Consider the following 17550-nt stretch of genomic DNA (forward strand, 5'->3'; position numbering starts at 1 on the left):
TAAGACTTTCGGTATTCACACAAGGCATTTAGGGGTCCTCAAGTTAGGACTCCTAACTTCTGTGAATACCGAAATGAGTAAGTGCCTTCTGTGAATATAAAAATGGTAGTAAGTTTAGGATTTTGTTTTAAGTTAGTTCTGTGAATCGGGCCCAACAATTTTAACTTTAAAATCAAGTGAAAACTGTATCTGATATGTGCAGCTTGCACATGAAATGTTTGCCTTAATCCATACAGATGCCAAATATAGTTACGGTAAGTATATATAAGTAAGGATACATTTACTATCCTTAAATCTAAATCTACATGCTACGAGAAACCCATACATAAGGTTCTATGGTGGGAGTTGTACTTGCATGCTACACTCACCCGCACAGTCTAATTTCAGACTTGCTCTTAGCCTCACCACTCTCGGAATTCACCAGCCATAAAAGTGCTTCTGACCAACCTCTTTTGGTAAAAGAATGCTGGCCTTGTATGTGGAGCCATAAATAAGGCCCCTGTTAACGCATGCAGATGGGCCTTGACCTTGCGTGGACATAATGGAGGCGAGTGGTTAATGTGTCCAGATGTCCAGCATGAGGGGAGCGTGATTCCTCCATGTTGTGTGTGATGTGTCCTGATTGGCTATATGCTCTTAACTTTATGTGGGGTCTGACTTTATGATGTTTTCGGAAGGTGCGCACCCCTCTGGCTGTGCGTGCTTTATTGGGGCCAAACTACTAGAACATAATAGTGTTGCTGCGCTTATCTGAGGATTGACTGGCCTTGACAGTAAATAGCTTCCCTTGCCGCACAGCACCGTCTGGTAGCTGTTGCCCCTTGACCTTTCCAGGTCCTGAGTTTGAGGCCCTCCTCTACCCACAGGCACCCGCCAGCGCCTCATCCATGGTGGTCCACTGGGTAGCATCTCTGCTCTGCTGCTGTTCTGCCCTCTATCTATCTTCTTTCTGCCTTTTCTCCTCTGATATCTTGTTTTCCTTTATTTCATCTCTTTTGCCTTTCTGTCACTTTCTTTCTCTTTCTGCACTTCTGCACTTTTTGCGCCTCTTTTCTCACTGTGTCCCTGCTGCTGCTCCTCCTCGGCGGCCCACCCACTTCAGTGCCGCTTTATCCCTCCCAGCTGTCCAGCCCTCCCCCTCACACTACTTAATGGCTCCGTGCCTGGACTGCACACAGCGTCAGGGACCTTGGTCCTCAGGCCATTCACCGCTATGACACTAATATCATCCATGGGCTCAACACCGGATGCCACCCCACCTGTCACCTCACGTCTCTGAGAAAACCCTAAGGCCTGTTCACCTTACACACATGCAAGTGCACCTTCGCCGGCGTCCGCACACCAGACCTACCGACTGCATAACCCTCAATAACCAGACCCCACCTCCTCAGATGTATCCTACTCAACACCCGCTGCCTCAAAAGACATGCCATGGAGATCTGGGACCGGCTCGACTCCACCTCCCCCGACGTTGCCTTCTTCACTGAAAGGTGAATGAAATCCACTTCATCCCTGGACATCGCAACTGCCATCCCCGATCAACTGATCGTGAGGAGGCATCGCCATCGAACAAAAAGACACCCTCTGCCTCACAACCAGCTCCGACGACCACTCACCCGACATGGAGCACCTCCACTTCCAGATCTTGACCAACCCGAATGTCACCCTCTGTGGCACCCTCGTCTACAGACCTCCCACACCCAACCCACCTTTCAGTGAAGCCTTAGCTGACTTTATTGCTCACCACGCTCTCGCCCCTATGGATTACATCCTCCTCTGCAATCTCAATTTCTACCTGGACAACCTTGAAGACCGTACCATCTCATCCCTACTGGAGAACCTCGCCACCATTGGACTTAACCAATTGGCCACAATGCCAACCCACTCAGCACACAGCGCACATCCTCAACCCGTATTCTTCGCAATCAACAACATCTCAGTCTGCTACATCTCCGAGCCAACCTCGACCAATCATCACTCCGTCATCAAACCCACCATACGCCACCTCACCTCACCGACCGTGATCCTTGCAAAAGCTGAAAAAGGGTCACTCAAGACCAGCTCACCACCTCTCTCAGCAAGACCCCAACACAGACATCCACACATGCCAACACCTCAGCACGCAACCTCCACCTCTGTATCTCTGACTGCGCCAACACACTGACCCCCTTCAAGAAACCTTTAAGCAAGCAGGCCTCCAAAAAATCCAGCTGGTTTTCCTCCACCCTCAAATAGTCCAGGCTCATCAGCAGACAGCTCAAGAAAAGATTGAGTAGCAGCAAGATCATGGTAGACCACGAGGCCTTCAAATCCTCCTTCACCGCACACCACTGCCTCATCAGGACAGCAAAGAAAACAGCAAACTAAGAACACATCAACGGCAATACATGCAGCAGCAAAGAGCTCTTCACTGTAGTCAAAGAATTTTACAAACCCAGCACAGAGAAAACAGACATCCCCCGAACCAAGACCACTGCGACAACCTCACCACCTTCTTCCAGATCAAGGAGATCTCTGAGAACTATGCAACCCAAGACTCACCCACCCCACCCGCAACCACTGTACCAAGTGGCTCCAGCCCTCAGCAGACCTTGACCAACTGGACTACCTTCACCTCTGACAACACCTTGAGGATCATGAAGAGCATCCACTCCAGACCCCCCTGGGATCCCGGCATTCACCACATCTTCAACAGAGCCGGCACCTCCATCACAACTGAACTCCACTGCACTATCAACTACTCCATCGAGTCGGCAATTTTCACAGAAGACTGAAAGCATACAGAGGTCAAGCACCTGCTGGAAAAACCTTCTGCCGACCCAACAGATCTCAAAAACTACAGACCCATCTCTCTGCTCTTCTTTCCTGCCAAAGTCATCGATAAAGCCATCAACCCTGAGTTGAACTTGTCAAAATGAACAACATCCTGAATCTTTGGGTTTTGGAAGCAACAACACTACTAAGACCGTTCTCCTCGATACTACAAATGACATCCGCTCAGGCGAGATTACAGCCCTCATCCTCCTGGACGTCTCGGCTGCCATCGACACCCTCTCCCACCAGACCCTCTGCGCAAGACTCCTTGACACCAGAATCTGTAACAAAGACTCACCAGCCAAACGCAAAGAGTCAGACTTTGACCGTTCAAATTAGAACCCACGGAGATCCACTGCAGAGTGCCTCAGGGATCCTCCCCGAGCCCCACCCACTTCAACATCTACATGGCCCCTCTTGCAGCCATCGTCAGAAGCCATGGACTAAACATCATTTCTTAGGCCAATGACACCCAGTTGATTATCTCCCTCACAGATGAATCCACAGCCGCCAAGAGCAACTTTTGCAATGGAATAAAGGCAGTTGCCACCTGGATGAAGGACAGCTGCCTCAAGGTTAAATCAGACAAGACCAAAGTCCTCATCCTGAGGTCCACCTCTGCCTTGGACAACTTTTGGTGGCCTGCAGTGCTCGGAATCCCCCAAACACCCACGGACCACGCGTGAAACAGCATCATCCTTGCCTCCTCTCTCTCAATGAATGGACAAATCAATGCAGTTTCGTCCTCCTGCTTCCACACGTTGTGCCTTCTTCATAAGATCTTCAAGTTGATTCCCACAGAGTACAGTAAAAGGGTCATCATATGTTTGTCAGCAGCAGACTCGACTACGGCAACCCACTCTATGCCTGCACCATCCAGAAACTCCAAAAGAAACTGCAGACAGTCCAGAACGCCTCCGCCACACTCATCCTAAACATCGCATGCCACAACCACATGACCGACCACCTGAAAGACCTTCAATGGTTACCTGTAAACAAGAGAATGACCTTCAAGCTTTTCATGCACGCCTACAAAGCCCTCCACAACGCCGGACCTGCATACCTCAACCACCGCCTTGCCTTCTACACTTCCACCAGACATGTCTGCTCTGCCAACCTGGCCCTGGCCATTGTCCCATAAATCCTCTAGACCACGGCTGGAGGAAGATCCTTCTGCAAGCTCACTGCAAAGACCTGGAACTCCCTGCCTCTGCACCTCAGGCATCACCTTTGCTGACACAATTCAGGAAGGACCACAAGACCTGGCTCTTCAACTGAACCATAGACCCAACCCCCTTCCAGCACCTTGAGACCCTCACAGGTGAGTAGTCACGCTTTTACAAGATCCTGATTGGTTGGTTGATTGATTGCTCCAATCTTGGCACACACCTCTCCCTTCATTGCAGTCATTAGGTCCCACACATATGGATGTTTTGGACGGCTGATGGCTCTTAGTTCTTCCTTGATCTCATTAAGGTTGAGCTCACTGTAGTTCATCCTCTTGAACATCTCCCACCTAGTTATTTGTAACAAGCTGCCGTTCGCTTTTTCTGCACTGTGAAGAAAGGTATGGACCCTTTTATATTTACTTGTGTGTTTCTCACTTAGAAGAATGCATTACACACAAAGCAAACTGTTACATTGTTATCCTAATTGGAAATGTAAGATGTTCTGGTGGTGCATTTGACTTTGAAATACAGTGTTAATTATTTAGGATAATATGATAACTTAAGTTACCTCACTGAATTATACCGCATGCACTAATAAAAACTGCAACCATGTCACTTTTCATTAAATGTTTTTCTTGCTTCTATGTTTTTAGGTGAAAAAGAGACATCGGCCCCAGTACTGCCAGATAGTCATGTGAGTATTTCAGTCTCTTCTGCTTGTGCAGCTATGTGCTACTGCCAACTGACAGTTTCAAGATGGTTCCAAAGAAAGGTGCTGCCAAGAAAGTGGACAGTGGGGAGGAGAAGAAGCAGATTTCCACCATTGCAAAGTCGGCCAGAACCTTTTTTGGCAAACTTGTTCCTGCCACACTGGCCTCCGGGGAGCAAGCTGGAAGCAGCGATTCTGCATCAATGGCACAACCCCAACCTAAGCCCATGTCTCTCAACCAGGCAACCACTGCAATCATGTCGACGGCGATAAGTAGTGACATTGAATTGGATTTGTCCTTTTCCAAAGTGGTACCCAGTCGTTTCCGGAAAGTGCAGCCTCAGCTAGCAATGGATCTTACTGAAGTAGGAGCAGAACAGGAGGTTGAGCTTCCTTCTGAGCAAGAGCCTCCTCTTTTATAACCATTGACTTCCAGGTCTCCAGCAAGAACAAGGAAGGATACTCCACCATCTTCTGCAAGCTCCCCTCCTGATGATCTGGACATGAATTGGATCCTGCCTGAGTCTGGGACACATCAGGAGGAGAGGCTCGGGAAAAGGAAAGTTTCTGAAAGCCTTCCAATTATCGAAGTGGGTGAGGATAACAACGAGCCACTCATTGTGGAAGCTGGCACAGAGGAGACTGACATTACCCCTTCAACCTGCACGATGGGATGTGGCACCACCACCCCAGCCTGCGACAGCTCCCATATTTGCATGGCATGCACTGAGACCTGAATCTACCCCTAGCTCTGTAGAAGTGCGCTCTGCAGAGAGCTAATTCTTAACACACCCTCCTACCTCCACTTCTTCGGGTATTGGCAGTGGCACCAGTGGCACAATGAGATAGTGGACCTCCCCAATTTGGGACTTCTTTACAGTTAGCATGCAGGAGGACAACATTGCAATATGCTCCATTTGCAATGCTGGTGTTCATCAAGTACGCTTGGTACAAACTATAGTACTGCAGGCCAAGCAACCCATTTGAACAAGCATTGGCATAGCCAATAGGTCTCGCATTTGGGATCTTATAAGTGTTTAGCCATGCAACAGTTGGTGTTGTTGTACCAAGGATTTTCTGCTGCATAACTAAATACTTATAGGGTCCAAAAAGCGAGACCTATTGGCTATGTCAATGCTTGCTTATTTTTTGTTGCTGTTTTGTTTAAGTTGCCAAATCAGCTGGACATGGTTTTTGTTAACAGTTCTTTGCATCAAATGAACTTGTTTTCATTGCTCTGAATGTTGTTTCCATTCTGGTTGTAGGAAGCAGTCATTCCCGGGGGTGTGGGGGCTGCCTAGCTGTGCGCTTGCGCCGAACTTTGCAAATGAGAAAAAGCCTGGTGCAGGCGCAATTTATAAGTGTGGAGTGAGTGAGCCCCAGGCAGCATGACTCACTCCCACAGGAGTTCATGCACTGCACCTGCATACTCAGCATGGTTTAAGGAAACTCAACCCACTTCCTACCAGGCATCGAACACATATTTACCAAGAAACTCTGAGAAGAGCCTGCCTGCTGCACTGATAGCTGGTGGTGTGTGTGCCTGGTGAAAGCGTATACTGATGGCTGGTGGTGTGTGTGCCTGGTAAAAGCATACACAGACAGCTGGTAGTGTGTGTGCCTGGTGAAAGTGTGCACTGACATGTGGAGGTGTGTGTGCCTGGTGGAAGCGTGCACTGACGGCTGGTTGTGTGTGTGCCTGGTGGAAGCGTGCACTGATGGCTGGTGGTGTGTGTGCCTGGTGGAAGCGTGCACTGACGACTGATGGTGTGTGTTCCTGGTGGAAGCAGGAGCATTCACAGTGATAGAAGAACCTCGCCACAGAAACTGATGAAGAGGAGGGGGAGAAGGGAGGGGGAGTACCAGCAGAGGAGCATGATTCACAGTCGAAGACAAAAATGAAGCTAACCAAGAGGGAGGGGGAAAGGGAGGGGGGTAGAGCAAGCAGAGGAGCCTGATTACAGCAATAAAAACACAGATGGCCGCTGTGCACATGCACAAGCTCGTGAACGCAAGCTGTAGGCCAGCAAAAGCCGCTGGTGGCACTTTTAAAAGCCACTTACTAAATGTCTTGAAGATGCAGCGAATGTGCTCTCTCAGGTGAGACCTAAAAACATCACACACTCCACTGGGAGGCGCACCTTAATAAATGTTCTGCACATGGTGGTGTTCAAGGTGATGTGGGAGGGATATAGGCTCTGGAGCTTCCCATCAGAGTGGGAATTGTAGGTGGTGATGAGGAAGAGCAGGGTGACTTCTTTATGCAAGCAGCCCTTTCCCCACCAGTGCACCAATATCAACTGCCTCATCATCAACAACCTTGCAATGGCACAAAAGTCAGATGAAGACAACATAGCATACAGTAGTGACTGCACCAATACTTGCATTGAGTCTGCTACCTCCTGGTCCTCTCCAGAAGCTGCCTGCATCAGCGGCATCACCAACAAAACACTTCTAGGCTACAATTACAAGCATGTTTAAGCAGAAGGGGCCCTACTACCACAACCACCTAACAGCACATTTGTACAGCGGCAAACTGACTAAAATGTTAGCGCCGGACCTCTTCCCTTTGTCTTTTTGGTTGGAGTGGGTTTTAAGAGTTTGTGGCATCCATTTTCCCAAAATGGAAGGTTCCCAGCAGGACCTACTTTGCCAGAGTGACTGTTCTTGTATTCCATCACGATGAGCTGGAATTAGTTCTAGAAGCTTTGCAGCAGAGTGCTGTTCATACTATTCACGTGACGACAGACATGTGGACCAGTTGTCAAGCCACAGATTAAATGTGTACAACTGCACACTAGAACCCTTTTGTGGGGGTTACATAGCAGCTATCTACAGGTCTCAGAGCTGAAGAAACTTTTTATGGCAATTGGCGGCATGCAACAGTAGCCATGTTCGCCATGGAGAAATTCTGTAGAGCTGCCAACATATTGGAATACAAAAATGAAGCTGACCAGGAGGGAGGGGGAAAAGGGAGGGGGTAGAGCAAGAAGAGGAGCCTGATTACAGCAATACAAACACAGATGGTGGCTGTGGACATGTACAAGCTCGTGAAGGCAAGCTGTAGGCCAGCAAAAGCCTCTAGTGGCACTTTTAAAAGCTACTTACTAAATGTCTCGAAGATGCAGTGCATGGGCCGTCTCAGGTAAGACCTAAAAACATCACACACTCCACTGGGAGGGGCACCTTAATAAACTTTCTGCACATGGTGGTGTTCAAGGTGAAGTGGGAGGGATATAGGCCTGGAGCTTCCTATCAGAGTGGGAATTGTAGGTGATGATGAGGAAGAGCAGGGTGACATCTTTATGCAAGCAGCCCTTTCCCCACCAGTGCACCAGTATCAACCGCCTCATCATCAAAAACCTTGCAATAGCGCAAATATCAGATGAAGACAACACAGCATACAGTAGTGACAGCACCAAGACTTGCATTGAGTCTGCTACCTCCTGGTCCTCTCCAGAAGCCGCCTTGCATCAGTCGCATCACCAACAAAACACTTGTAGGCTACAATTACAAGCATGCTTAAGCAGAAGGGGCCCTACATCATTGCAAAGGAAATTCCCCAAATAAGAATCTTAGTCAGCAACTCGCTAATCATCTACAGTAGAATCTGCACTCATTTCCGCCATTCTTTTACAGTCTGGAAGCAGTTGACGATTATTCAGCATGCTAATGGAGTACCAGTTAAAACTTTTAAAGAGGAGGTGCCAACACGTTGGAACTCAACCTATTATATTTTGCAACAGTACAAACCAATCAATGAGGGGGAGATGTACCTAAAAGCATGACCATTGGGATGAACAAATGGAAACTAGTCAAATGCCTAACAGAGATGCTATTTCCTTTTGAGATGTTCACACAGGAAGTCAGCAAGGAGGACAATACAATGGACCAAGCTATCCCGTTGTGGTATCTCCTAAAGGAGAAGTTAAAATGTGTCTGACAGTTTCACAGCTGTTGGTGATGGATATGAAGATGAGAATACCTTGATTCAAAGATTAATCCTTCACTTAACTGAGAATACAAGGCTGCAAAGAGACATCGTGTCATCCAGAGAATAAATCTGTGCCACAAAACTAGATCCATGTTACAAAAAAAACACTACGTACTTTCATTCCTTTTTCAGAAAGGGTTGTTGAAAGAGTCCTGGAAGAAGAATGACTGAAACATAGAGTCCCACTCATAGAACAAAGTTCTGGATGCTGTCTTCAACTGCCAGTCAGAGTGGTACTGTTATCTCACAGCATCCAACACCAGCAACAAAAACACCAGCGGCAACAAAACCGACAGGAACACAAGAATCGTCCACAACCTCTGCATTAGCTTGGTATCAAATGGTAGGGCATAAGTCCATTGCAGAGGTGAAGGCAAAACAGGTTGAGCACGTAGCAACACCAATGACCATTGAGAGGATGTTAAATGAGTATCTGGGTGACTCAAGAGACGTCTAAATAGCTCAAACCCCTTTGGTGTATTGGTATGCAAAGATGAGCCAATGGCCACAGCTCAGCAGTCTGGCAATGAAGTATCTGGCCTGTTCGGTACCCAGTGTGTCTGCGGAGTGTGTGTTCTGGGCAGCTTCCGCAGTCATCACAGTAAGAAGGACCAGTCTGTTCCCTCAAAATGTGGAGAGATTGACCATAATTAAAATGAACCAACATTTTATACCACCAATTTTACACAGTTCGAGAAACAACACGGGAAGAGGATGAGGGTGAGTGGTCAGACTTACATCAGAGTGTGTTAGCTCACCAACTTCTGGGTCAACTGCCTGAGGATGAGAACTAAAACTACTTCCCTGACGGAGTAGGCCACCATAAAACTTTTATATAGGAATTGCCTTACAAAAAAAATGAATTCATAATGCTAGGTGAACACTATGGGCCATATGCATCAACACATTTTCCCATAGACACAGAATGGGCAAAACCCTTTGATGCATCTGGCCCTATATTCTTTATTTTACTTGTTTGTGTATGTCTGACTTATGCAGCTTCACTGTTTTAGGCACATGTATGGCCTGATAGGAGTTGGACCAGTGTGCAGTGAAGAAGCCCCCCCCCCCATTTCCTTGAAAGATATTGGAAACCCTTTGCCTGCCTCTATCGCATGCCTGTCCTTTTTCAATCTACTAGCAGGACACTTAGCGAGATTTGCTTGCCGGGTCGACTCAGTTTTTTTTTGTTCTGTTAACTGGTCTACAGATTCATCTTCAAATACCTTTCTAGACTGTTTAATAACAAACACAAATCTTCTTGTTGATCAACAGCAGTGCACTACAGGTCTATCTCATTTGGGTTGGGATTCGGAATGGAATTGTACAGATTTGTTGTTAAAGCAAACACAAGGTGATGATGAAGAGAGCGCTGAAACTTTTCTGACAGTCACCCCCAGTCACAGATCTGGGTTAAATTCATCATCATTCTTTCACTCACTTTGCCACCCCAGTTCAGACCCAGCCACATGAAAATCATCATTGACCCTGTTCTTCAAGGGAACTGTCCAGCCTGAACAGCCAAGCCAGGTCTACCCTGGACTGGAAACAAACATCCAGGGACCGGTTTTGGGGTAAAACCCCTCATCAGATTCATTGTTAATCAGAGTCAGGAGGATATTGGAAGGAAACAGTACAGGCCTATCTCAACAGCCCGAAGAAGGAAGTTATCAACTTAAGGGAACCAACATGATGATGACTCTAAGAGGCCTACTCAGGTCTGTAGATTGGTGAGAGATGTGTTAATTTGGGAAATGCAATGCTGCTAAGTGTGTGCTGGCTCAAATTTGAAACTCCTCTACTCTGTGGTCGGGTTGGGTGAGGGGGCCTGTTGTTGTAAGTAACTGGAGATAGACATGTGATGTCATCATGTTATGCATGCATTTGGCTAAATGTTTTGATGACAGCTATGAGATTGATCACCCGGTACATGCAGCCACTTGTCTATGATTTGTTGTAATTTGCTCTCACTTCTCAATTTATCGATCGCACATGAGTCATAAAATTATTGATTGCACCAGGCTATGCTCCTGCCCTGCCTCTCTGAGTCCTCTTGGAATGCTTAGCTTCTATTCTACCCTTCTCCTTGACTCTACAATATCCTTTCTGATTTACAATCTGCAGGCCATCCCTTCTCCTGCACAAAAAGGGGAAAGCTCCATAACACTTATCGGAGAAGAATGCAGATGCACCACCCAATTTGGCAATACAATATAATTTTTTGTTTAGGGATCTCCTCACTCCTCTCCTTTGCCTCACTCCTCCATAATTAGTATACTATTTTTTAAACCTAGATGGCATACCAGTTAAATATATATATGAATAATTTGGATAGCTGAGGCTGAAGGACTGTTTCTGTTTGCAATGCATTTAACTGAACCTAGTCATACTCATTCATTTCGTTCCACAACAGATTGATGATGTGCTGCTCATCACCTCGATGAATATTGTATTGTTCAGTTGTGTTTATCTTTGTCACACCTTTCTCCAGATCCCCTTTCCCATCCGTTCATCAAACCCCTCTTCCCCCCGGGCTGTGTGCTTTATTGAGGTGTGACTTAAATTAAACCATAAATAGATCACACACTTGGTGGGGCATATGTAGTGAAAGTGACACCACCTCACTGTGGGATATTCCATACAGACAATGGCAATCCCCCCTTAGTGGTCAATAGAGTTACAGAGGGTAGTAGGACTAGGGCACCATATGGTATACACCTTTTTAAACAGGTTTAGAAAACAGGCTGTGCTAAAAAGCAGGGGAACAAAGTACAATTCCGCAACTGAGATTTAAGGCATAAATAAAGTAAAATAAATATGTATTTCCCTTTATAACTATACAACCTGTCACTTCCACCCCCATATGGCCCACCTCTCTCCCCAAACAAATCTCCCCATCCCAAACCAATGTCCAAAATGTTCAAGAAAAATATCTACTACAGAGTCCTGGTCCCAACTTCTATCATTCCCACCCTCTCCACTGACTAGAAGTCCCTCCCACCAAAACAAATATTTAAAAAGGGGCTAAAGAAGAGGGCATCACTCTACAGGTGGGCCAGAAGCTGCTTGAAGTAACCATCCATACGTGCCTCCATGCATGCCTGTCTGTTTTCAATTAGCGCCAACCTCATCATGACCCAGTGCTGGAAAGTGCAGTCTGAGTGCAAGGGGGGCAACAGTAGTGGTGTGACAGGTGGCTGCCAGCTTCAGGTGGAGATGGCATTGTTGTTGTTGGGAGGCTGGAGGCGACGGTTGCTGCCTGGGGCCCTTGACAGCAATAGCAGCTGCCTCTTCTTCATCCTCCTCCTCCAGGACCACCAGGCACTGAAATTCGGCCCGTATGGCCTCCATCCTCTGCTGCTGCAGCAGGGCTGCTATCTCCTGCCTAGTATGTTGTCAATCTACAGGAGCAGCTACAACAAGAAAGAAAAAGGGCACATTGTAAACAATGTTCTATGCAAAGCACTTCTATAAAAGTATACAGTAGCACAGTAGCAGTACATTGTTGGTCTCCAATGACCATTCGAATTTGATGTGATTAGAGTCACAGCCATTTTTTACCAGCACATGTCTCACAGACGACTGAAACTGGATGAAAGGAATTAAGACATAATAACAGGTCACCGGATTAAAAAAATGTTAATTTTTTTCTTTTTAAGGATATCCTAGTAAACAAACAAGCAGACCTTTGAGTGGAAAAATACAAATAAATTACCTCTCAATAATGAGTAAGCCATTATGCACCATGGAGTATAAGTATTCTTGTTGTACTAAATTGATGGAGGCCTGCCAGCTAGTGTGTCAGTAGTCACTACTTTACTCACTGCACTCAGCAGCTGGAGCAGCTGTACTGGCAAACATCTTATCCCATGGCTCTCCCCTTCTCCAAAATGCCTTTCAATTTTACTGTGACTCCAAGGTAGTTGAATAGTAATGATTCAACGTCACACACGTCAGGTATAACATGCAGATGTCCTGTGCCTTAAGTAGGCAGGAGAAAACCGATGCACTGCAGTTCGGGGAAAGGGTTAAGGAACGGGATATAGAGATTGTATTTAGCAAGTTCATCATAGACTATCCCATCTTCAAAAACTCAAGCCACTTAGTCCCACTTTACTCCCTGGCCTCGCCCTCAACCACAATTTATAATTATTTGTTTCAAACAAATACATTTGCTTGGCAGTATGGAAAGGAAACTTAACTTACTCGACTGCAGAGTAAATTGGAGGGATTAGGCCGGGTAAGTAAGTAAATGTTTTACTATAGAATACTAGTGGGGTGTCACTGATCATCATCATGTGCCTAAGCTTTGGCTCAATCACTCACTGTAGTGGACAAATGTTGAAGTAGAAAAATTTGAACAGGCGTATATCTGCAATGGAAGCCATGAAATATATAAATCACTTGTCCATAAATAATTGGTGCATCTCAAGAATGTATTTTTCAATTTTTTTGGCAGGGTGGGACAGAACTATGGAAAAATAAAGAGGTGGAGTACTTGAAAGTGACTGAGTGGACACTGGGAAGGAAGGGTTTTCACTTTGCCATGCATTGAAAACCTTGTAAATACCACATTAACTGAAGCAGACGCACTTTGCACAGCCAAAGCTGCAGTGTCAAATTGAACCATGCAGCAGTTCGGTCATGGTTGGCACTGGCGAAATGCCATGTGAAGAGATGTGATGGGTGAGATGCATATCTGCCACGTTTAACAAATACAGTTACTCAACAGAATAGACAGAAATTCCCCCCACCACTTTGAACAACAGCTTTGATAAAACTATTCCAAACGAAGCAGGTGTGCACGCCCCTCTCCAGAACTCCCTTGTTTCTTCATCCAAGCAATTATCTATCCATCATTTCATTGTTCTAGTATTCTTCACCCTTTGATACCCAACATCCATCAAATCATTCACCTATCATGGTTCTCAGCCATCCTTTCACCAACATCCATTTACCCACCCGCACATATTTTCACTTAGTCACCTTTTCACCCACCGAGAAGAATTCCTTTCACACATCAACTGTTTCATCCACCGAGGCATGCATCCTTTTACCCACATACTCTTTAACCCACTGATACATCGTATCACCCACCCATGCATCCTTTCATCTTCACTCACCCAACCATGCATCCTTTCACTCACATAACATTTCACCCATCCTTTCTCCTTCTATCCTTTCTCCCATTTTCCATCAACCCCTTGTTTATCACAATCATTATGAGCGTTTGTCTGTTGAGTTGCTGATAAATAGGCTAGTAACTCAACCCCGCTGTATATACTACTAAAGGAGGTTCCCGACACCTTTGCACTATATCAGTATAGTAGTATTTGTTAATAACCAAGCAATGTGACCACTGCCTATCCCTACTGCCCCTGGGACTCCCCCTTCGACTGCAACCTCATCTGCTCTGCTGGTGCTGGCCCCAGCACTGGTGGTCTTTGCGGCTAGAAAAAATATTACACATTATAAAAAGCCAGATCCACCTCTCCTTACTTATTTGTTTTAATAAAATTCAACCACAATACATCACTTCAGTTCGATAGCAGTATCTTTTTCTCTGAAAAATATCTCGTTGGGCATTTTGTTTGTTGGCAATGTTTGAAAAGCCATATAGTCAAGTCAACCAAAACCTTTTTGTAATGGAGGGGCAGAGCTATGATGAATCTTGAGTCTTTGGCGGACAATGAAGGGGAGGAATATTCGATCAATGAAGAACATATTGTCTTAGTTAGTAACTTAAATGAGACCACCCTCATATTCTTTTCCAGCCATGCTGTACTGTCATCGAAACCGCTGGCATACTACTACTGTATAAATGAATACATACACAACATTGGGGGGTCCACCCATGATGACAATGGCCACTATAGTTCTACTGTTTGCGCATGAGTAAGAAAAAGAAAGCCATCTCAATGAACATGTGTAGAATAAGAATAGCTTACTATGGAATGCAATTGCAATCTTCATAGTAGAATACCTGCCCTAAAATCAGTTCTCTTAGTTTTACAGTACCAGTCAACAAGATATATAAGGGGGGAGGGAAAGCTTACTGACAAAGCAGAAGAAAGGACGCTACAGACAGATTAGGACAGAAACTCAAAATAAATTAGATCATGCAAGGATAACAAGAATTTACCAAACATAGATAGAAGTAAAACTAAGAGGAGTTGGAAGTCAAAAGAATTAGGAGATAGGCACAGTAAAAATAAATAAAAAGGATTTTTTCTAAATGTGGAGCTGTAAAAGTATCAGAAATATTATGATAATAACAGGAGGACCTACTCGGGCCAACGGGTCCTTTGGCATCAGCTGCGGCGCTGGTGGTTGTGGTGGGGGTGGAACTTCCACATGCCACGACGCTGGTGGTGGCATCCCCGTCTACTTGATCCACCTCCATACTGTCAGCCCTCTTCTTGCCCCTGGATGCTGATGCAAGAAATAAAGGGGAAAAAGAAAGATTTGTGGTACAGTTAATAATCTCCTCCCAACATTTTTAACAGGCAATGGCAAACACAGTAACATTGTACTTTTATATATCAGATTGCCTATACTTCGACTAGTAATGAGTTGACCAATTTCCTAAACCTAAGCCCTATTCCAAATTTCTTTAACTAAACTTTGGAACTACTAATGCATTGCAACAAATTATCTTTGCTTCTTTCTCAATCTCAACCCCCTTTGATGAACCAACTTGTTCCCCTTTTTTTCAAAGCATAGATGCATACTGTCCAAGCAAGCACCAGCAAGTATGATTAGATAGCGGTGAGTATCTGGCTGGATTACATCTTATTTGTAGCATAAACTTAACCTCTGAGTGTGGGCGGAAGGTTATTTGGAAAATAAATTAGCATAAGAAGAATACAGCAAATAAATAGTTACTCACTGAGCCCCGCAAACTCCACATCCAGCAGGTCTTGTTCCCTCTGTAGATGTCGGCCCACTGGTGCGTTAACTGCTGCTGGGGACACTGGCACCGGTGCACACTCCAGCACACCCCTCCCCCCGGACAGCAGCCTACGCTCCCAGAGGCCGTATCGGTTTCCAGGCCTGCTGCCTGCTGCCAACACGGAGGGGAAGGGGTTCACACATAAAAAATGAGTACAGCCACCTCAACTTCGGAGAAAATGGCGCAGGTGGGGCCAATGACTGCAAGGTGTGCGGTTAACAGCCACCCTGGCATTGCCATTCCTGGCGTTGCCTGCTCTGCCATGGCACTGGGGGATCACAAAAAAAAGAAACATGAGACGGACAAGGAAAAGGAAAAGGAAGAAAGGAAAAAAACAAAAAAGTAGAAATAGCTAAAGCAAAACACAAACAAAAGGACAAACCATAAAATGAATGTCTGACATAATATCGACAGACAGAATATCAATATGCAAAAATATCGGAGCAAAAATATCGACAGCAAAAATATTGGAATCCTATCTTCATTAAGGTAAGTACAAAAATATCGATTTTTTTTTTATCGAAGTACAAAAATATCGGAATCAAAAATATCGTTTTTTTAAATGTATTAATAATAATGTAAAAATAAATTTAAAATACATATAATTTTACAACTATTAAATAAAAATATTAAAACAAAATTAAAACTAATACATATACATTTAAAATAAATAAAACACTTAATAATTTAAAGTAATTTTATTTTTTTCATGTAATTTATTTGATTTAATGTAATTTATTTTTTGATTTTACCCTGTACGCCTGTACCCCAAAAACCCAAAACTGACCCTGAACCCTAAAAATATCCCTCTACCCCAAAAACCCAAAACTGACCCTGAAACCTAAAAATACCCCTTTACCCAAAAACTGAAAACTGACCCTTATCCCTAAAAATACCCCTTTACCCAAAAACTGAAAACTAACCCTGAACCCTAAAAATACCCCTTTACCCAAAAACTGAAAACTGACCCTAAACCCTAAAAATACCCCTTTACCCAAAAACTGAAAACTGACCCTGAACCCTAAAAATACCCCTTTACCCATGAACTGAAAACTGACCCTGAACCCTAAAAATACCCCTTTACCCAAAAACTGAAAACTGACCCAGAACCCTAAAAATACCCCTTTACCCAAAAACTGAAAACTGACCCTGAACCCTAAAAATACCCCTTTACCCAAAAACTGAAAACTGACCCTGAACCCTAAAAATACCCCTTTACCCATAAACTGAAAACTGGCCCTGAACCCTAAAAATACCCCTTTACCCAAAAACTGAAAACTGACCCAGAACCCTAAAAATACCCCTTTACCCAAAAACTGAAAACTGACCCTGAACCCTAAAAATACTCCTTTACCCAAAATTAATTAATATTATTTAATTACCAATTAATTATTAACAATAACAATAAAGTAAATATATTAGCACATTTGGTGTAATTAATTTAATTTAATAATTAATATTATTTTTCCCAATTAATTAATTAAGAATAACAATAAATTAAATATAAAAAAATTACTATAAATAATGTAATTAAATAAATAATATTAATTAATTACCAACTAATTAATAATTATAAATATGTCAAAAATTATATTAATTAATTAACTAATTAATAGAAATTAATTACCAATTAATTATTAATTAAAATATGTACAAACATATATCAATTAATTAATTATTATTAAATTACTTCCCACCCTATTCCCCTATTAACCCATAACCCGCTACAGAACATATTTATCAATTAATCAATTAATTAAAAATAATTAAAAATTATGTCTCAATTAATTAATTAATAATTCCTACTAATTAATAATTAATTTGACATAATTAAATTACTTCCCACCCTATTCCCATATAAACCCACAACCCGCTACAGTAGTAAAAGACAATATTTAATTAAATTACATTA

This window comes from Lissotriton vulgaris, chromosome 4_1 (assembly GCF_964263255.1).
Source record: "Lissotriton vulgaris chromosome 4_1, aLisVul1.2, whole genome shotgun sequence".
Taxonomy (NCBI): Eukaryota; Metazoa; Chordata; class Amphibia; order Caudata; family Salamandridae; genus Lissotriton; species Lissotriton vulgaris.